The sequence below is a fragment of the Anas acuta genome, chromosome 3, assembly GCF_963932015.1.
Source record: "Anas acuta chromosome 3, bAnaAcu1.1, whole genome shotgun sequence".
Taxonomy (NCBI): domain Eukaryota; kingdom Metazoa; phylum Chordata; class Aves; order Anseriformes; family Anatidae; genus Anas; species Anas acuta.
Genome location: NC_088981.1, coordinates 55,883,040 through 55,905,174, shown reverse-complemented (window position 1 = coordinate 55,905,174; position 22,135 = coordinate 55,883,040). Strand labels below are relative to the sequence as shown.

The 22,135-nt window shown below is 43.7% G+C and overlaps 1 protein-coding gene across 1 annotated transcript in view; it reads right to left on the bottom strand.

Moving 5' to 3' along the window:
• Positions 1 to 22,135, bottom strand: part of HIVEP2 (HIVEP zinc finger 2) — a 134,145-nt gene that overhangs the window by 64,819 nt on the left and 47,191 nt on the right. Inside the window, exon 3 of the mRNA XM_068675088.1 lies at positions 11,522 to 11,583. The gene's annotated coding sequence lies outside the window, so the exon portion shown is untranslated. The remainder of the gene's footprint in view (positions 1 to 11,521; positions 11,584 to 22,135) is intronic.

Below are 22,135 nucleotides of genomic sequence, written 5' to 3'. Positions count from 1 at the left end.
ACCCTTCCCTGGGGCCACGTGGAGGGGGAAGTGGGTGACGGGCTGTGTGGTGCTGCCTCCTGCATCCTTCTCCTGTGCCGGGAAGGGAGGACCACCCGAGCCCTCTCTTCCCATCTGCACAGCGTACAGCAAGACAGGACAAACTGCACCAAACCAAGCACCTTGGACTACAGGGACAGCTTTAAAAAAACAACCACGTTCACTACGATGATGAAAAATACAGCTGACCTCAGATGTGTTTTCAAGAAATTATCACGTGGATCTGTTTTCAGGAGCTGTCTGAAAAGATATTTTCCAGGTGTGCTCTGTCCTACTGTTCACCATCACCCAAGTGATTTAAGATTTTAACACTGTCATCTATGATTTTTGTAAGAGAAGGGGCAGTGACTTTAACATGCCCTTGAGGAAATTAAGATCCGTGAGGGATCTGGCAGCCTCTACATATACAGCTTGCAGCCTGGTAAAAGGGCTTACCTGCCTTTGCTTTGGCATGTCTAGAGCTGCGGTTCTTGCCCACCCAGTATTATCTAATTTCTTTACAAGGCATGCAGTACGTATTTCTGGAAGGTTGGACCTAATCCAGGCTACTATGGTTTCCATGGGCAGGAAGCTTGAAGGTTTGGGATTAAAACAGCAGGAGGCTGAAAAGAAAATTGAGGACCTAGAAATAACAACTGATGGTCCTGACGCAATCATCGCCGAGGACACTGCAGCTCTCAGAAATGTAGTCAACAGCCTGGAGAATCATCTCAGAGAAAAGGCTAGGTTTTGAAGGACGGTGGAAAGCTCCTGCAAATACAGTTACGTGACAGGTTCTGGTATGCTTTTGCTTATGGATTTCAACCGATTCTGCACAGCATCATGGAGGAAAATACACAATATTGAGCTATCTGATCTACCCCAGCATGCCTCATTTAAAGGAAAACTAGTGCTGCTAAGACCCATGACAGAAGTACTCTTCTTCCTCCAGCTCCTGTCCCCATTTGAAGGTGCTCCTGTCTCCACTGTCACTTCTTGCTGGCCAGAGGCTCATGTTCCTATTTCAGTCAGTCTGAGCACTCCACTGACCTTCAGTAGCCACTGAAGCCAACCCAGATGGCTTTGCCTGCAGTAAGAAACAGAGCCCTTGTGCGACTCTTTCAACAGTTAGAGTGGTAGAGTAGTAATTTCCAGCTAATTAGGAATGATGATCCATGGGCAGAGTGTCATCTTCAACCTCTGCAGCCCCATGCAAAGGCAATACCTGTCCAATATCTGAGATCTGTAGCACAGATGAAGACTGATAGAAAAGGCATGAAGGAAAGTTTAAAATTCTGTATCATTACTGTGCTAGCTGAAGAAATAAACTTACCAGAAACCCTACTGAACTTAAGAGCCATAAATAACAATTAACCATGATTTTGTACTTGACAGTAGACTCATTACTTTAGGGCAGATAGACAGGTTTTATCCTGAATTTTCAAGACTTGAAAGCATTGTTGTGGTAAAAGTACCACCCTGATATCCTTTTGTGATGGCTCAGACAACAGAGCCATAACAAAATAAAGACTATTAAACAGTGTACTAAAATGATCCCTCTCTAAACTACCTTTAACATCCCCCAAAAGGTCACTAAAACAACATATTTTAGAGAAGAAAATTATTTACCTTTGAAATACAAATGGCAATGTGTGTGAGCAGAGCCTCCTCTGAATTTACTCACGTCTCTGTCCAAGAATCTGATGCCAGCTCACACTGATACCCCATTGAAAACCTGGTTTCAAGCTGTCTTTGCTCTCTCTACTGTGTTCAGCAGAGGTTTAGCGCAGCTGCAGGCAAAAGAGTAAAGACTGGAAGGTGGCAATTCCACCAGGACTTGTCCCCTTAAAACCTCAAGGCTTCACTCTATGTTAGGGCTTCTGCTCAAAAATTAATAGAAAACAGGAAAATGGTAAGAGGCCACACTGACTGTGGAAAGTCCAACCGAGGAAAAACTGCCCTAGGAAAGGAGCCAAGAACGAGCATGGGACCTAAAACACTTTCAGACAGCACAGTCAACATGCTAAACAGCAAAAGTGTTTCTGCCAGGAAAACATAATGCCACTGCTAAGAAACATAAGAAATCAAGTTAAAGGCTTCTCATGAGGAAAACAAAAGGCAGAACAAACAACAGTGATCATTCAGAAACTCAGACACAATTTAAAACTGAGGAAGAAGATAGGTTAGATCAAAAAAGGACAGAAAAGACTCCCACTGAATTCTACATCTCCGAAGAGTTATTCAAATTCCCACTTCAGTGTTTCCAGAGATGAACACCACAGATTCTGATTCAGGAAGTGCAAATAGATATATTAAAATTCAGTCAATTATATCCCAAACAGTTATCGTGCCATTCCAGAACCTTTGTGACCAGCAAAAACAGCTTAAATTATATTTATATATATAAAAAAAAAAGTAAGCATTCAGAGAAAATCCACTATTATTCTATCAAGACTACTTGATGGGAGATGAGCAGAGTCAACAGACCCAAGGGGAAGGCTAGAGACCAGCACACCACACTTGATCTTCCCAGCTGCATGTCCTCAGGATAGGTTAAAGCATCTCTCACTGCTCCTCTAAGTATTGCTTACTAATACTCCGATCCCCCATTACTTTCAAATGGGTTTTAAAGGGGTTAAGTAAACACAGTCATTATTATTCATGTTGGGGCTTCTCCTTCTCTTTCTGACAAATGAAAGAAATCCTTAACTTGAACTGCAGAGCTGTGTTTCTACACCTACGTGCCAATGTTTTTCATATCATTTCATTACGACTAGTCCTGGCAAGGAGCAGTAAAGTCCCCAGTGGGTTTGCAGATCATTACAGCAACATGATTAGAAAGCTTCATCCAAATATCGTAAAAGTCAATGGAACTTGGACTGAGCCCAAAGAGAAATATTTTTTCCTGCTATGGGTGGTTAGCTGTACATTATGTTTCTTCTGTTGGTAAAAGTGAGTCTTCCTCTATGCACCAATTTTAATTGCTCAACAATACAACCTGCTTTTGAACAATAAACTGTCATGAAAGAAACCATAACCTGAAATAGAAAAAAAGTCTTCTGTGCCCTGGAATCAATCAAAAATCCCACTGACTACAGGAATAGTTGAGTAACACTACCCCACTATTACATATATTGTGTATACTATGTGTACACACACAAAACACACATGTGCGTTGACCGACTGATCTGTAGGTCCCATAAACCCTTCCCTGGGAGCTATGACTGTGATGAATGCTTGTAAGAGGAAAGATAAACTTCTATGGTCATAGGAATACAGAGCGTTTCTCACCTTCTGCATAATATTATTCACTAAAATTTTATACATTTCCCAACCTTAAAATAGCAATACATTTCTGTGGAAAAAAAAAAAAGTTTTATTCTAAGAGAGAAGAAAAAAATGTTTTTAAAAAAATAATCTATATACTTACTACAGATACAAGAGGTTATTCATAAGCAGTACCACACCACTGAGTTTACGTAATAATTATTTGGCATGTTATATCTGTTACAACATGCAAAGTAATATTCATAATATTTCTAGCTTATATGCTGTTCTTAGCACAGAAGGCTTTTTTGTCAGTAGAGCTGTAATAATTCACATCCTGACTGGAAGAACAAGCCAATCTGTCAAGAGTAGTACCTGAAGAGAACAAAAATCACATAAAACATTTGGGCTGGAAGCAACCTCTAAATGGGTCGTCCTAGATCATCTATCATAGACGCGCATCTAGTCTAGCCATGACAGACTCCGCACCCTCCCATGGCAGTTTGCTCCACTGACCTAAATGTTGCACAGTAGTAACCCCTTTCCCATATCGAACGGTCTAGCAAAATACTCCCTGCTGCAGCTTATTAACAGCATTGTTCCCCCTTTTCTCTTCAACAACATCTGAGGATACCTTGCCTCATTATTTCCAACTCTTTTGGATGCATATGTATAGTTATAGTTCTGAATTACACCTTCTCCAGACTCAACATACCTATACTTCTTGTCTCAAACACTCTTTTATCTTGACTTTGGGCTTCTCCATCTTGCTGAGCAGTTCTGTGAATTGAGGTTACCTTTTGGCTCTTGATGTTATGGACTGAAGGGGATTTGAAATGTTTGCACCAAGTCTAGTTAGGAATTTACTTTATGAGGCTTGAAGTTACAAATGTGTCATTACACATCTCCCTGCTTTATAGTGGTATTTGTTCTTTCAAATTTAATATTGTACTCCCAAGAAACACCTGGAGCAAATCACGCATACAAAACCAATAGACACAGTAATGAGATGCTTGGAACTTAATACCACTCTTCTTCAGGATGTGCTCCACAATACCAGGGAGCTCCCACCCAAACTTGATCAAGGAGTTTTACCTCCTTACATAAACATACACTTCCAATTAGAGATTAGGCACTGCTAGGAGTAAAGCTGTATCAGCACCAAGATTATCTGAGCATTTACACAGAATATCTGAAGGCTGATGAGTACACACTAAGCTCCAGTAGCAGGATCCAATTTACCTGCTTCCAAGCTGTTTCTGATATGACTAGTCAGGCTCCAGACATGGCAATGGTACCATACACTTGGACACTCTCTTCATTTGGTGTATCATTGTATCATAAAGCACATGCATTTAAGTAGAATTTGGGACTTGAAATCAATTACTTACCCATAACATAAAACAAATCAATGTTTCTAATGAAAATATATGCCTAAAGGAAGTGGTGAAGAAGAGGCTCTGATACTTGAAAACTTTTTTTTCTCTGTCTTGACAATGAAATTGGCAGAGGGCATCCCAATGGCTTACTCCGCAGTCATTTCAAACATCTGCAATACATTACCCATCCAACCTGTTTTCAGAATCAGTAACAAGAAGGTTTGTTTTGTCTTATTTTTCACCATTTCAGCAAACAGAGCACATCACTGCCAGGACAACCTTTGCCTGCTGCCAACACACAAAGCTGAAAACATGCTTAACAATAGAGTGGTACAAGCAACTTATGCATTGAAGAAATAGCTGTAAGATCTGATACAAACAGACAAGCGTTAACTTTCCAATATGCAGCTCAGAAAACCGGCTTATTGACCATAAATGAATTATATAACCCAACTTATATCATCTGAGACCTGGGTTAGGCCACTGCCACTTATATTTATGTGGGTTTTCTTTCCAGACAACTGTCAAGTTACATTCCTTATATAATGCTGCTGCGTTGCTAACCTGAAGTGTAATGAATGTGCTCATTATAGGGTAATTATGAGTACTGAGATCAAGAGCTGTCAATAATTTGATTTGCTCCATATAAGGTAAAAATTTATCTTTGCTATAAAGGGAATCCCAATTGCATCTTTTGAAACAGCAGCAAAACCTACTGATTTCATTGGATTAAGAGTCATAATCTCCCTCTAGCCACGTATGTGAGCCCATGCTTCAGCAGGTGCCTGGGACAAGGAAGTGGCGCTGCAAATTAAACTGCTGCCTGCACCATAGCTGCATCAGGCCTTGGCATACAATCCTCTGCATCCTTAAGCAAAACAACTTGGTACATAAATTTGCAGCACTCATGGTCAAATAGATTCAATGTTTTCTGTATAGAAGAAGAAGCTATGCACAATAAATTTTTTTGATTGTTCAGTCTAGGTGTTGTTTTTTTCTGTTTTTTTTTTCTGTCAATTTTGTGCAGCCTCTTAAAGATTGTGAACAGAAACAGCCTTCAGCAGGGATTTACATTTCAATCACACAATCTCAAATTTTTCCAGAAAAAAACAGGTTATTGAACTGGGTCTACAGTTTTCAAGTAAGTCAGGCCCAACTTCTAGATGTTGCCTATAGGTTGCGCTTATGCATTGCCAGTGAATTGCTATTTAATATATTCCACGGTAAAATGATGCCTGGGTAATTAGGCTCCAAATTGGGCTACAACAAACTGATAATGACAGGAGAAGGTAAGTCTCTAACACCTGTCCACTTATATGGAAGGTTTTTTGGCGATTTTTCAAAAAGACCTAAAGGTCTTATAAGGGCGTCACTGCTGATGAGCTGGGAGAGAGACTTCTTTTTTTCCATAAGTTCTTGTAGGAAAAAAGCAATGGTGTTCCTTCCCCACAGACAGCAGAACACAAATAAAGCCCAGTCAGTGGCCTGTTCACCAAGCTCAGGAATGTATCGCACATCCATTCCCTGCACCCCAATGTACAACCCAGTGCTGGCCAGCAACTCTTTCACCAAGTGACACGGGTTCACAGCTAGAGATGGGAGAAAGGTTGCAATGAAAGAGCAAATGTCCTCATAACCACAGTGTCCCTGCCTTTCCCCTCTGCTTTTCTGGATGAGCACTCTCTCTTGGGATCAGCCTCCACCTTCACCATCCCCAAGCTCTTTTTTGGAGGCTGCCCATGCAACTGACACACGCTCCACTGCCCTTGTGATGATCTGTGAAATGATGAGCAAGAGAGCCTATTCCTGCACAATCTGGCCCAAACCGTAGCTCTAAATGTATCTTCCAATTCTACTCACATATTTATAGGCTCCCATGCAGGGAGATTATTCTTTAAAAAATATTACAGGAAAATGCTGCAAGTGATCGTCATTAAAAAAAATCCATCAGAATTTCATTAAAAATTAACAAAAAGAAAGCATTAGTGTTGTCTTACTAACTGGGGGGGAGGTCTCATATTATTAAATTGAGAAGGGCAGCAATGGAAGGCCCTTTTAGATTGGTGTTTCCATTCTTTCCTCTTTTGCTTGGTTCAAAAGTCCTGCATAATTAATATCGCAGTACTTAATAAATGCTTATGAACCTACTACCTCTCTGCTCTTTCCGTTTAATTAGGTGATTGACTTCAGGCATACTATAAATTATAATGACAATTTAATTACTTTTTTAATGTGCACACTTAAAAGATTTATAAACAGGAATAGAGCAGTACAGTGCACTGAAAACTAGAAATACCATGAACATGAGCACAGCACAAAGTAATCCAGTCTGAAGCACCTCTCCGAGCACACATCTGAGCACCTATAATGGCTGAGAGCTCTGGTGTCTGCAGTGGCTGGCACAGACACGGACAATTCTCCTCTTCTCACCTGAACACCTGTGCATGCTCCTCTCAACTTTTTCTTCTGGTGAAACCCACTCAGTTTCACAGCAGGAGCCAAAAATAGTTCCAAGGAGAAGTCAGGCAATGGACTTCAGTGTAGCTTGAGTATGACGTTTGCAAAAATGAAAGAACCTTTCCCTTGTTTTAAATAAATCATAAAACTTCATTCTCATTTCATCACACGTAGTTGTTAAAATTTGCAGGAGGCTGAAACCTCCCACGATATTTCAGCTGTCACAGACAAATTGATAAAGACCTAAGATTTCATAATGCCATGAGCAGGCCCTTCCTGGTTAGGAGACAGAAATGTGTGTGTGAAAATATTTCGTATCGTCAGCACCACATACTGCAACAATCGGAGTCAGCTCTTCCGATATTGCTGTTACACGACCTAGGACTCTATTTCCCTGTCACTTCCATGAATGTAATTGGAACTAAATTCACAAAGCTAACAGAATTACACACACAGAAATATGTAACAAATCAAGTACGAACCAGGCCCTATGTTTCACATCAAACCAGTCCTCAGAAAAGTAAAAATAATAAACAAAAAATGAACTTTTAAAATTTTAAATAGTTTAAAGGACTAAGAGAAGAGTTAACGTATCTGAATGTCCAGGCTCTTCCAACCCCGAGTCAGTCATCAAAACCAAAATCACTGCTATTTTCTGCAAGTTACCTGTCCTCACCATAGAAAGACAACAGCACTGGTTTTAAATCACACTCTGTGTTCTATTGGTGAAAACTTTCTTGTATAAAAATGTCATTAAAATTCGGGCTAGAGGAGATGCTTTCCCATCTGGGAGCTGAATCTGGTTTGGTGTGACTATTCCTGTCTGTTAATTTAGCAGTATAAAGTACAACTGTACATTCTTGGCATACTTACTGGGGATGCTGGCATCTCTGTAACCAGAACTGCTTGAAGAGAGAAAAAAAAAGCAAAGAGGCTGGGCAATTCACAGCATGCTGTGAACATGATGGGCCATTCACTGTCTTAAACCTCATCTATAAGCACTGCTAAATAGTCAGAAGTGAAATAAATGTAAAGATATAGCCCAGGCTCAGTGTTATGATAATTGTTTCTGGTTTTCATTTTCTCATATGGAAAAAAAACATCCCAGAGGTTCATCTCATCCACTCCCACAGCTTCCACGTGTGCCTGTACCCCTCAGCTGGTACCACTGGGGCCAGAGAAGGTGCACGTGGAGAAGACCCCGCGGTGCTACGCAGTGGGGGAATCACGAGGAGACGCTTTGTCCACAGCTTCCGCTTTCAGAGCAGCAGCGCGGGGCTGAAACAATGGATCTCCTACGGGGCTGGTGTTTCATCCACCCTTGCGTACCGCCGGTGATTGATGGTGGGTCAGGAGGGCAGCAGACTTTGGGTGCACAACCCTTAAATACTTTATCACAGATGGCAAAAGGCCATGCGCTACAATAACACGGCAAATACTTCCTTTCACTGTAGCACAGACAAATTCCTTCCTCTCTGCAGGCTGGATTCGAAGCTTTTGCTTCTCGGCGCAGATCGTGCGCAAGTCCAATACTTGCAAAATACACACGTAAAAAGCTGCACTTTCAGTCGTGAGATTGTTTGCCTGTAAACATTCTCACCGAAATGGGGAGTCAGCCGTGTCCGGGCTGAAAGCATACGCAGTCGTAAACGTGTAACTCTAGGGATTCCCAGACTCTATAGGACAGTAAAAGAAGATAACTCACTTCTCTTTAAAAACAGAAACTATACAGTAAGAATCAAGAAAATTTGAAAAACTGTGCAAATGATCAAATTTTTTACACTGGAAGAGTTTCCTGAATAAAACATACTGCTTTGGTAGAACTGAAAAGTTCCACAAAAATACAGATTTTGTCCCTGGTTTAAATGAAGATTTAGGAAATATATAGCTTCATGAAATAACACGTTACTTCAATACTAATATTTTACCAGTAGGATTGCACTACTTGATGAATTACTCCTTAATGAGACTAAGAGATGAGCTGGAATACTAGCATGCCATCACAATGTTTTTCAGCAAATAAAACTGAAGCAACCTTTAGGGAGTTCTGGACTAAGATGTCTTACTGTGTGAGAAGTCTCAAGGTTTTGTTCCAGCTCAGAGCACAGGTGAAGTATTCCAGAATCTTCTGCAGTTTTAAATTTTCTTCCAGTCAGCTTTTGCTTTCTGTTCCTCCTTCGCTGGTTCTCTCTCTGTTTAACCACCTCAATGTTTTTAAAAGCTGATCTAGCTGCTCTGAAGTTGACAGTATGCCCTAATGCCACAACAAGGATAGAAAGTTGAGGCCTTGGATTTTGTTTCGAAAGGCATGGGCACTCAGGAATCTCCAAAGAAATCTCCAAATTGGCTGTGATCATTTCAGCTCCCTCCTCAGCTGACTGGAGCTCTAGCAACACCGGAAAACCAACTAGCTGCCCACGCACAGGACTGCAGAAGCCAAAATAATGATAACTAATAACGAAATCATTGATTAATGACTACAGCAGCTAGCACTAGATCGTGACTTTTCAGTTTTGGACACTGAAGAGTCTGTTCAAACCAAAGGGGTGAAGCCACTGACTCGGATTTTGGGGCAACGCAAGGCAGGTTGCAAAGCGTCAGGCGACATTGTCACACAAGGATGTGCATCCATGCATCACTTGTGGGCACCCCGTGAAAGAACAAGCGGGTGGTTTCCCTTCCAGAGGTCTTACAGCATATTACGCTACGGCAATGGATTTGCATAATTTCAGTCAAATGATATATTACAAATTTCACCATAGATTTTGAGCTCAAATGCTTTAGAACTGAGCAAAATAAATGGTGCTTATCTTTGGAAAATTGAAAGTCTCAGGCTGGAGGTATCTCAACTTGTTACAGCCCTATCGAGCAGATTATAAGTAGGCCTATCATCTCCAATTCAACAAAGTCCAAAATTCAGATTTAAAATAAAAGTGATGTTAATTAACAACCATACTGCTTACTAAAAAGTTTCTAAGGTAACAAAAGCTTTTGCACCACTCATATTACCCAGAAACCAAAACTGCACATAGGCAACTTGTCCTCTGAGCATTTTCATTCCTTTTTCAGAAGAGTGTGAAGCTAACATTAGCATCAAACTGTGTCATATTTTAAATGCATTTTCCATATGAACTGAAAAATACTTGAGGAGCCACAATGATGTCACAGAGAAAAAGATTTTGAATATAACTTTTCAGCTACACCCACTTCCAGCTTGTGCCCCAGCACTCTGTCCCCTTTTTGATCATGCAGGTAAGCAGAAACTGGCAGCTGGGGAAATTTATCTGTATTTGTGAATAGACACAAAACAGATAAATGCTGGCAGGCATAAATCCATGTTTTATCAATATATATTCTGGTACTTACTGTCAGAGTAATTTATTCAAAAAAAAAAAAAAAGGCTTTCAAAGGCAAACTCCAGTTTAAAGAAAAAACAAAATCCTTTAAGAGACAAATTCCAGTCCTGACTCATTCCTTGTCACAGCAGATCCAGGATCCCAATGGAGTGCAGCAGAAGGCAAAAGCACCCTCACTGGGTTTCTCTCACAAAGCCAAAAGGGAAACCACTGTAATTAAGTGAAGAGCCTCAGAGAGAGTTTCTCCAGGCTGCTGCCTAAAACAGGTCCCCTGCAAGTGGGGCCCCTTGAGCTGGGGTGGGTGACAAGCACAGCGCACGGAAACACAGAGGCTCCACATCCGAGCAGCTCTTGCTTGGGGCAAGCAGAGCTGACAGTTTTGCATGCAGCATCCCGTAATGACAAAGACTATCAAAATTACAACAACTCACTGGTTTTGCAGCTTGTAGCTGATGGACCCACGAATGCTCAGTTTCACTTCTCACAGTTATTCAAATTATCCAGCTCAGGTCTGCAAACCTGAGTTGCAAGTCTCACACACAAGGGGATTTATTAAAAGCCTGCTGGTGCATTTGACCATGACAAAAGGCTAAAATAAATAAACAAATTAAAAAGTAATGAAACACACTAAACATTTCTGAACCCCAGACTATGTTTGGCCTGGATTCAGTGGACATGTTTGTTTTCCACTGACTCCCCTATCATAAATTGCCTTCTCCCAAAAACGTGATCTAAATGCACTGCACACCAGGGGCAGGAAGGCAGTGGAGCACAAGTATCTGTGAGAGTCACTTATTCCATTAGTCAGAAATCAAAAATTAAAAGAAGCTCTTCAAATGATAACAGAATGCAAAACCTCATCACTTCCTTCAACGGGAGGGCACATGAAGACCTTATTCATAAGGTATCGATCAGTCAGAACATGTGCTGGGGTAGAAAACTTCTGGAGTCTGTTCAGAGCTCTTAAATAGCACTGTCTGGACTTGGGCAAATGGTTTGAATTTTCTATGCTTTTGCAAAATAGTAATAAAAATGCATACCCACCTCACAATATAGAGGCTTCATCAATGTTTCTAGCTCACTCTCAGCTTCTTAAGTAGACAATCCTGCAAAAGTACAGAATATTATTACTTAGGTTTGATTTCCTTTAAAAAGTTTTAATCATTTCTTCCTCTTGTTTTTTACCAGGTAGGAACAACTGTGGATGCAAAATCAGCATGTCTGCCTGGAGGGCAGTCTAAGGCTCCTGCCTCACGCACACATGTACATATATATCACGAGTACCCCACAATACATACCACTGGTCTATGAATAGGTCACTAGAACACAAGCCAAGCAATGCGCATCTAAATTTGAATGCTGAACAAACAAAAACGTGGGTATTTTTAAGATCAAAACTCCTTCCTAAGAATCTCACATGCTCCCTGTCCTGCAGTCCTGGAGCGACATGTCAGAGGCAGCTTTCTGAGGCACGGTGGTGTCTTCTGAATCACTGCCATTACCCGAGAAAACCCCAGGAAGTGGTTTGAATGAGAAGCTGGACCCGACTTGCGTAGGTATCAGCTGATGTCAGAATACACACAGCACAAAGCCGTAACAATAAGGACATTGTGAAACCAGGAATAACCTTCTCTTATCTCCCGCAGTTTGGGAAATCATTTCTAACCCGGTGACTACAGAGGAACAAGTCAAATGGTTAATTATTCACTGCGCACTTCGTAATTAATCTCTGTTTCAGGCCAAATCCTTGTATGCCCATAATAACATGAAGATCTCCAGTGAGGGAAACAACAGCATGAGCTTTTGGACCTCCTTCTGCAAAGCAATTCGTTTTTCCATAAACAGTTACTATTAAGCAAGGACAAAGCAACAAACCAGACAGCCATCTGTGTAAACCAATTTAAAAGGATGGTGATCTCATAAAATTTTTCAACCTAAAGCTCTCCGTTTAACTTCTGCCACCCCGTTCTGCCTCGGCAAATTCTAGGTTTAAGCTGGTCCTTGGGCTAAGGCCGCATTTCCACTTTAGGCAAGGCCGCTCCTTGAAAGCCAGAGTGACTTCAAACCTGTGAAAAGAGCGTGTCAGTGAAAATACCTCGGCATATATGGAAGCAGGACAACCTAACCAGCAGCCCACACACCACAGAGGGTGTTACCACGACGGTCTGGGCTGCATTTGTCAGCTGAGCTTCCTCGAAGTACGAGGTCAAGTGAGAGCAAAGATTCAGGCCACCGGCTATAATGCAATTCCTGCTGAAGTGTGCTCTTTCTTATGACCCAGAGAGAAGCCAGCGAAAGCACTGATTGAGACCATATTAGAAGGGAAGACAATCCTGATAGCCTTAGAGCAAGATTCAGAAATCCACTGATAGTGCAGCCATCCTATACACACCCAGGTTAGCCACAGCATCCACAGAGCCTTCTGCGTCTTTAGACTTGACTCTAATGAAGCTTCATGCAAAACATACAAAATGAAGGAGAAAAAAAAAAAAAAAAAAAGTAAAATACCTAGAGACCTAGAGTGCAAGTAATGAGCACTCATGGCCTTGTCTTGCACCACATTACTTGCAGGACTGCCCTCTACTGAAGTCAGCTTGAGTGCTACCTCACAGCTGCAAGAAGGGGATATCCACGAAGGTATTTGTAACACTACAGAAGGAAAAACACAAACTGGTTTACAAAGGAACACAGAACACAAGCATTTTGGTATAAAAGCAGGTAATTGAAAAAATGTATATTCTTTTCCCATTTCCATGTTCCAAAACAACACAACAGTATATTGACTTTATTTAAGTGACAGAAGGAAGCGCTTGCTTCTCCAGTATGTAAGGATGACATTTCAATCCATGCAGTGCAGACATGGTGAAAAATACCTCCCACAGCACCAGGGCTTGTTACATTCACTTTTTTTTCTCGTTAGCATGCAGTTCCAAACACTCATTACTTTACTGCTCCCCTTCTGCAATCCCTGATATTTGTGTGCCTGATAGTTGTGTTTGCTTTAAAATAATAGCTGTGAGGCGAGGTTAGCTGCCCTTTTGACCCACTGTGTAATTGTACATGTGTTTGTGCAGTAATAACCCGTCATACCCATAAAGTGACATTTCTCTAATTGGCATTTGCTGAATGCACAGGCACCCTCTGCAAACACAGTGGCTTTTTTATTGGCAACCTCCCCGACTGCCTCACCCTTCTCAACGTGGAATCTCCCTTCCATCATCAGAGAACAGCCATGGTAATACTATTTATTTCATGTTGTGTGCCAACAAATACTATTCAAGGTTAGCCTTAAAAGACAGGGTAGTATCAACAGCTGCCTTGGGAATTTGCTAGAGAAAAGGGAACAGATCTGACCTTTGACTCTGCGTTCCAGTGCCTTTCTGATACGCTTCAGAACAAAAGTTCAAGCTGTGCCTCATTTCGGTTTGTCACACCTTGCTGAGTGTGAAACAGAGGACAGGAATTCAGGAGAAGCCAGGCTGGGGCTGCTCTCCCTTGCCTTCGGTCCTGCCATGTCAACTGACGTTGACACATGCGGTGATTTCTTCACTTCCTCCATCCTCGCCTTTTCTCTGTCACTGCTTTGAGTTCCTACCCAGCCACCTCCAACAGTTCTGCTGTTTATTGCCACATTACATAAAAACTCAAAAATGGCTTAGAAAACACTAAAATATCTGCACTGTCTTGGCAAGCAGATAATCCTGGGAGCAAATTCTACTTAAACAACGGAGTGCCCACATCTCTAGGGCCTACCAGCCCTGGAGATCTTGTGCCTCATCCAGCAAGGCTGGAAGCAATACACAATGCTTTGTGGCATACCTCGGACTTTCCTTTTCTACCATACAAGCATCTTGTTATCAATTTTTATGGGGAGGGAAAATGGGAAAGGAAATTCCTGGAAAAGATTACAATTGTCAAACAAGCTTTTGATATCTTTCAAACAGCTGAAGCATTAATTTTTTGGCGACGCTGTCAAAAGTCTATGAGGGCTTCCTGGCTGCAGTGGAAGAAATAGTACATTTAGTTCAACTACAAGCTGTACTTTTTAAAAAATCCATATGAAAACAGACTCATTATTCATTTTTCTGTTAATACATGTTTTTGACCTGCAGTTTCAATACTATTTTTGTGAGACCTTGCATTCTCAAGAAAGAACTTCAACTTAAAACTAACACTTTAATAAACTCTTGTTTATATTATGGTCAAACCAGAACAAAATAAAGCTACAAATGACAGTTTTATAGGAAGTCAAGAAAAAGATTCATGTGTCTGAATACTTTAGTTACAGTATGGTAGGCATGATTATTATTTCCTGTAAAGCCCAAGCGTAGCTTTAAAGAACTGGAAAAAGGCAACTGTGGGAGTAGAGCATGGATATCTCTCAGGCCTCAGAAGAGTAGCTAGTGAGTATATGCAACCATAAAATTTTAATGCAAAACTCCCATCAAGAATTATGGGAATTTTACCCTGGAACAACAGCAATAAAGGGCCAGGAGAAATCTGTTTGGGTTCTTCAAAATACTACTATGTTGCATTCCTGTAAATGTCTTCCTTTTTGGTGAAAAGTGCCAAAAAAATTCAGGAAGAGGGTTTTCAATGATACAGGCAATAGAATGACCTTTTTAAAAAGTGATCATAGAACCCCAGAAATTAGATCACAAAGGAAATGGACAAAGTTTATTAGATCATCTCATACCCAAATAAGAAAAATCTATGTGGCATATTTTACAGTGTTTTGTCCAGGTCACTTTTGAGTTACTCCAACTCATCAGCTCTTCTGGTTTCCATCAGGAGAACTGGCCTTCAATGTAATGATTTTTTTCCCAGTATTTGAGCTAATACTCCTTTTGCTTGTTTGCACCTTTTCACTCTTCTGAGACTGTTATAACCTTTTAGGTGGTCATACCTATATCTATATAGACAATCACTATATCTAATTTAATAGTAATCAAGGTAAAAAATGCAAAACTAAAAAGAGCAACTGATCTTCTGATTCAGCAGCCCTGCTCCCTCAGTAGCCAGCAACAAATTTCCAGTGGAATGAGAAGTTAGATCTTGGTTAAGAATCAAGACTATGAAAAAAACAGCAGTGTCCCCACTGAAAGAAAGGTGCATTTCATTAGCACATGACCTGATCTTTACGGAGAAGACTTTTCATTTTTTAACTTGGTCGCTATTATTTCTAACCTGGTAGGTAGCAATTGGCAGTTGTGCTTGAGGAGAAAGGCAAGACAAGTTTCTGGAAAACTCCTGAATGCTAAACGGCCAGTCTGCAAAGGGACAAAGTCAAGACACTTGGCAAACTCTTCAGCAATCTTGAATTAGTGCCTGTACTGCATTCATGTTATTAGTGACTTGCAGTACCATGTAAGTTCCTCCCATCAATGATATTTTTTAAGTACTCCTGTGCTGACAAGTGTCCTGACTTTATCAAGGCCCCAGAGGATGTCAGTGTGGGGCATTTCTTTCTCTCCATTTTTACACCTCATTTCCAAGCCAACCTGATCTTCCTGCGGAGGGCGAGGATCCGTATGGGGAAGATTTCAACCAGAGGTGGAAGGGAGGGAGCTTCTTCCCTCACCACCCCTTTGGGAACAGGACTTCTTTACCCGCAGTAACCCTGTCCCTAGCCTGCTGCTATCTCAGGCTTCACGTGTGGCTTTGCATCTGAGGAGCGGCGCCTGGTAGGAGTTGTGCAGGCTGCTACCAGATGGGCTGAGTCACTGGCAGCACACAACTTGCGGAGCTATGTGAGGTCCTGCATGAAAAATGCTCACTTTGTGGCACTAAAGAGAAATACTGCCAAGCGCAAAAATCCATGCAGGAGTTACTGCGTTGTGTATACGCAGGAAGCAGAGCAAGAGACAAAGAAAAGACTTCGGCACAGTTCACAGGAGTTGCTGCCAGGCTGCCGACATGAAGGAGGTGCCTTTCTGCCCGCCACAGCACGCAGACTTCACTTGCAACATCTTCAATCCTTCCTCTTCCCCACATCCAACCAATGGGTGTATTTCTTCCAAACTAATCATATTCCAGGGCAATATTCACCAAGCTGTTAAGCTACTGACAGCCTGGTCCCAGATGCCAAACAGTCTTAGGAAAGTCACTGGCTGCTTGCAGGAGGAAGGACTAAGCAGATGGGCCGAGGTTTCAGGACCAAGGCCCTTGTGGACCAAGTGCGCAGGAAACATTGAAGTGTTATCTGAGTCCTTTCATTCCATTTATTCAGGGTTTTGTACAGACCGCATTATAAAAAACAAAAAAAAAAAAAAAGAGAAAGCTCTTCATTGACCTTATCAATTGGATTTTAAAAAATTAGATGCCACAAAAATGAAATACCATTAATTTCTTTTTTCGCTTTTCCAACATTTCTTTACGCAATATTTTCCTTGTACAATTTCACTGCACTTCTTTTATTCCTCTGGGCTCTTTATTACTCTACTCACTACAAACATCAACAATGAGTAACCCCTTATTTTTCCCTGCAGTCAGAATAATGTCTAAATGAGACAATAGCTAACCTGTATTTCCTCCATGACACCTGGAAAATCAAGAAACAAAACCCAAACAAACCAATAAAACTATTCAAGCCCCTCCCCACAGAAGTGGACCAAAACTGGAGTTTCCTCCTATCTAGGAATTGGCCTGATGATATCAACGGGGCTTTATGGAAACAGAAAGACCATCTTCAGAGACCAAATATTTATGACTATAATAAGATGATTTGACCTAACGCACTGCAAAGACACTATGTTCCCCAAAGCCATGAAATCACTACCTTGCCTCGTATTTCAGAGCATTTTTACAACTTACAGCCAGCTCACTGCAGCAACATCTCTCAAACGACGATGTTTTTGCTAATGCCTGTGCAGCACCACCTGCTCCGTACAGTCACTCCTCACGCAAAATACCGCTGTCACAAGGGAGCTTCCTATTAGCTTTGCGGTTCTTCCCATCCCAGGGTGCGCCTTTGCTGTCAAGAGTATTTAGGCATTAAGAGTCCAAAGAACACAAGACGATAAAAATATTGATTCACTGCTGGTGAACCCAAATATCAGACAGCACAGCAGCGGTACAGAGCATGCAGTCACGGATGTTGTTGGCAGGGGAGAAATGAGTTGCACTGCATCTTTTACTTTGGCTGGCGCATTCAAAAAATCCCAGCGTGGAGCCCCTGATATTACCGCATTGGGTTCAGTTGCCATTTTCACCTCCAAAGTAAGGTAATTGAAACCCCATGCCTGTTGGGAATGGGATGCATGCTGAAACCCCAATGCACTTTGCCGGGGGAAAGAGAGGCTTATTACAGAGTTACTGGGAGATCCAGCAGTGGATGTCTGGACTTCCACTGAACCTGCACTGCTCCCTGCTCATGACACCTAGTTATTTTAACTCCCCAGATGAAATGTCTGGTGAGCCATTGTCCAGGATGACCAACAAGATCTGAAAGGCGGCTACTGAACAGGCGAAGGCTCTTCCGGAAAAACAAGGCTTTTGCCACCGCAGTCATCACTCCTCAATTAAGGCTGTGCAAGCAGAACTCCGTGCCTGTGTTTACTCACCTAAGTCAACAGGGTGTGGGCGTGTGGACCTGGGCATCCACCTGGCATGAGCTCACCACCGGGTGATCACCTCAATTGCTGTTTGTCCCTGGCATGACATCCCCGTCCCAGCACACAGGGAGGCACCAACAAACGCTGGCACACATCCACTTGGACTTCATCCCTCAGCCGTGCACGCAGCCCCAGTGCTGAGCACCAGGAACCAACGGGCAACCTGAGAACGCTTTTTCCCAGCAAACTGTCACCTGGTCTGAACTAGTCTGAAGGTCTGTGGAGTCTTTCTAGAAACTTGGCGATGCCGAGCTGATGCACAAACACTGTAAATGAAAGCTACCCCAAAATATTATCATTACTTAACATATAATCCCTGTAAAAGGGGGGGAAAGGAGGTCAATATTTGCCAAAAATGCTGATGTGTAGCTGGCCGTAATGATTCCTAGAAAGCTGTGGCAAACCATACCCATAGCAACATCAATTGGTTCTCAAGGTTTATGCTTCCTAAGCACGGTACCCCAGGAAAAGTCAACAAATTGCAGTGCAAATGAGTCCAGACTCATCAAGCTTTTTGCACAGAAGCTTTTACAGCTTTTGAATTATATAACCAGTTTGTCATGAATCACAAAGTCTTACTGAAGTGACTATAAAAAATATTATATAGAAACAAAGAAAGGGTATACCCATAAATGGCAATTCAATGAAAACCTCTTAATTCCCTCCTCTCTCTTGACTTTCTTTTTAGTTGCTGCTTCTCTTCCTACAACCTCTGTTGGACACAGCTCCTAACCAACACTTGACTAGCCGGAGAGCAGATCGGGAAACTTGATTCAGACCCAGCTCCTATGTTGCATCGGGCATCTGTCTGCAGGGAATGGAAAGGTATGTAGGCAACCTGCATCCCACAGAGCGAAGGCATCCGTGCCACAGCAGCACATACATTGCTCTTGGAGGCAGCTTTACATAAGCACTGTGTCAACAAACGCACAGACTTTGGTTAAGTGGCTCGTACAGGAAGTCTGGTTTCATTCATTAACTGCGACCGCTGGGGTAGTGCACGGGGAGGAGGAGACAGGCAGGCGAGTTAAACGAAGCTCCCCTCTTCCCTCTCCAAGTTTGCAAGTCTCAGCATCCCGCACGAGGCGCACCGCGTCGTCACCTGAGTGAAAAACGACGGTGGGCACCGAGACGCGTAAGAGCAGCGGGAGGCTTTGAAACCGCAGGCTCTGCGGAGAGGGCCACCTGCCAACAGGAAGAAGTGGTGAGGAGGAATCCTGATCCGGCCACTATCCTCCCTCAGCCAAACACTGCCGCGCGATAAACAGCAGTAAGGACTTTTTTAACCATCGGTCGCACCGAGAGCATCCACGTCTGTCATTTCGTTCCCCGGTTGCCAGGAGAAGGAGCGGAGAGACTTCTGAGCTAGAGTTCACAAAGAGCTGACCTTGTCCTTCCCATCACAGCCGTACCAAAAGCACTAAGCCCGGAAGAGACTGGAAGAACAGGAGAAAAAGAAGACGAAATGACACGGTGCCCGGCCCCGGGGCTGCCGCAGGGTGCCCGGCACCTCCCGGGGGGACCTCTCCCGGCCACCTGGCGCCGGTCCCGCAGCCCCTTCCCCTCCTCAGACCCCGGGGCGGAGGAGGACAAGGGGATGCGGGGCGTCCTGCCGCCCCGGGGACCGAGCCGAGCCGTGCCGGGCGCGTCCCCGGCGTCGCGCCCGCGCTCCCCCCGCCGGGACGCGCGCCCCCGGCGGGAGCATCCCCGGCGGCCCCGCACCGCCGCCGCCGTCCCCGCGGCTCCGTCCCTGTCCCTGTCCCTGTCCCTGTCCCTGTCCCTGTCCCTGTCCCTGTCCCGGTCCCGGCCCCGGCCCCGGCCGGCGGCGGCGGTACCTGCGCTGCCCGGGCCTCCCGGAGATCCCCGCTGTCCGCGGCGCCAGGTCACGGCTAAAAGCCCGGCGGCGGCCGCGACTCCCATCAATCATCAGGCACTCGCTGATGGAGTGGATGGTAGGAGACCTACTGATGTAAGCTAGTCACCAGAGAAAATACCCACTGATGACGCATATCCAGGCACAAAAATAGTTACAGGGCCCCCAAAGGGATTATTCAACAGCCTACATTTAGATATTCTTGCAAGAGACCCGCAGTCGATTCGCTGCCATTAGATGGCTGGGGAGCGCTGAAGTTGAAGTCTCCTCGGCAGACGTAACCACAAATAGCTGGTTTAAATCAGCTCCCGCAATTACAAGCTGTTTTGTAAATTTTAACACGGCATTACGGGGATTAAGCCTAAACAGAACCACCGCCTATAAAGCGCCGGGCAGCCTCTGTTTTGCCGCTCACCAACTCCTTCTGCACGCTTTCCGACCCCCCTCGGGCTGCCACCCCGCCAGGAGCACCGCGGCATAAATGAATTTGGGAGTGCTCAGCCCCTTGTGCTACCCCCGAGCCACACTTGCTTTCAGTGAAGGTGCCCATACAAGCGATGCCTGGCAGCACTCAAGCACGAGCTTCATTCCCAGCTTTGTGAAATACTCTGGGTTTCACTTGCCTCTCTTCTACTCTAAAAAGATTGTAATAATTCATCTGAATAATTCATGTTTCTTGCATAAATCACAATCACACACAGGTGAGTTAATGACACGCAAAGCGACGCACCTGCCTTGGGCAAGGGCCAGAGAGATGCCCCCCCTCCAGAGACCCCTTCTCGCCTAAGTTACTCCACAGTTCTCTCTAACAGGGTTTCTAGTATCGATATCTTGTTAAAAGCATAATCCTCCAAATTAACCAATCGAGTGCTAATCCCCCAGTAATCCTGCCCCCTTCAAGTTTCAGGATCCTCCACATGCCCTCGCAGTAACCAAGCTGACCTCAGCTGGGGCTGAGCCTCCTGAACGCCGCCGACAGCACAGCACCGACCGTGCAATGCTGGCACTATTAAAATCTGTATTTTTAAATCGCCTCATGCCAACATCCAAGTCCCTTTTCAGAAGTACTTTTGGTGCTTGGAAGTCTAAAAGTTAATGACTTTCTATTGCATATTTATAAGCTAAATATAGGAAAGTATTTTATGACTCCGATGCCTACTTCATTGACATACTTTTGGAAAGCATTACCTAGCCAAACAAACACTCCAGGATTTACAGTGTTTATCCTGTAAAGCGGGAGGAAGAAATGTCCCAGGCTACTAACTCCCACCTCGCTGTCTTCATCCACGACAACGTTATTAAAAATAACACTGAGCATTATTTTTAGCCCAACCGCCTTGCAGAGAGCCCTCACGTTTCTCCCACGCAGATGCTCGCTGGCAGCCCACATGGCCCGAGTGCCTGGGGGCTGGGGTCTGAGCCACAGGACCCGAACCCACATGGTGGCTGCCTGCAGCCTGTGGAGAAAAGCAAAGCCACAGCTTGCGGCTCCCTCCCTCCTCCCTGCCCCAAAGGGCTGGGGAGTCCCCAGGTGCTTCTGGCAGCTGCCCCACAGCTGGGCTGTGCCCCAGAGGATACTGTGGGATGGCTCAGCACTCATTGTGTGGACACAGCCCCAACCTCCAAGGAGCTGTGTGAACAAGGAACGGTAAACCCCTTTGTTCATGTACAACAGGCAACCTACTCCCTCTGGAAAGTGGCATTTTTGGCATGGTTTACTTTTTTTTTTTTCCTCCCCAACAGCTGTCAGTTCTGTCAGTTCCTGTACAGTAGACCTAGCACAAGACTGGTTTGTGCAACTGCCTCTGGAAGCCAACCGAGTTTTCAAAAGCCTGTTTTCCTGCAACACAAAGGCACCCAGCAAACCTCGTGCAGAATAGGTATGAATGCGGGGACGTGACAGACGGGTGGTGAAGATGCTGCCTGGGGGGGTAGAAGGAGATGAGGAACAGTGAGGGTCTGGTAGGAACAGCTCTCAGTGTTCCCAGTGGTGAAAATGCATTGCTTTTCAGGGCAGGGAAACAGAAAAGAAGAAAGGTAAAGGACAGAAGAGGAAGTGTGATGATAACTGAATGTGCCTGACTACATAAGCAAACACAGAGGTTCCCTGGTGTAGCAATGCTGCCTGATGGTTTTTTGAAGTATTTGAAATAGCAGGCAGACAAATCCTCT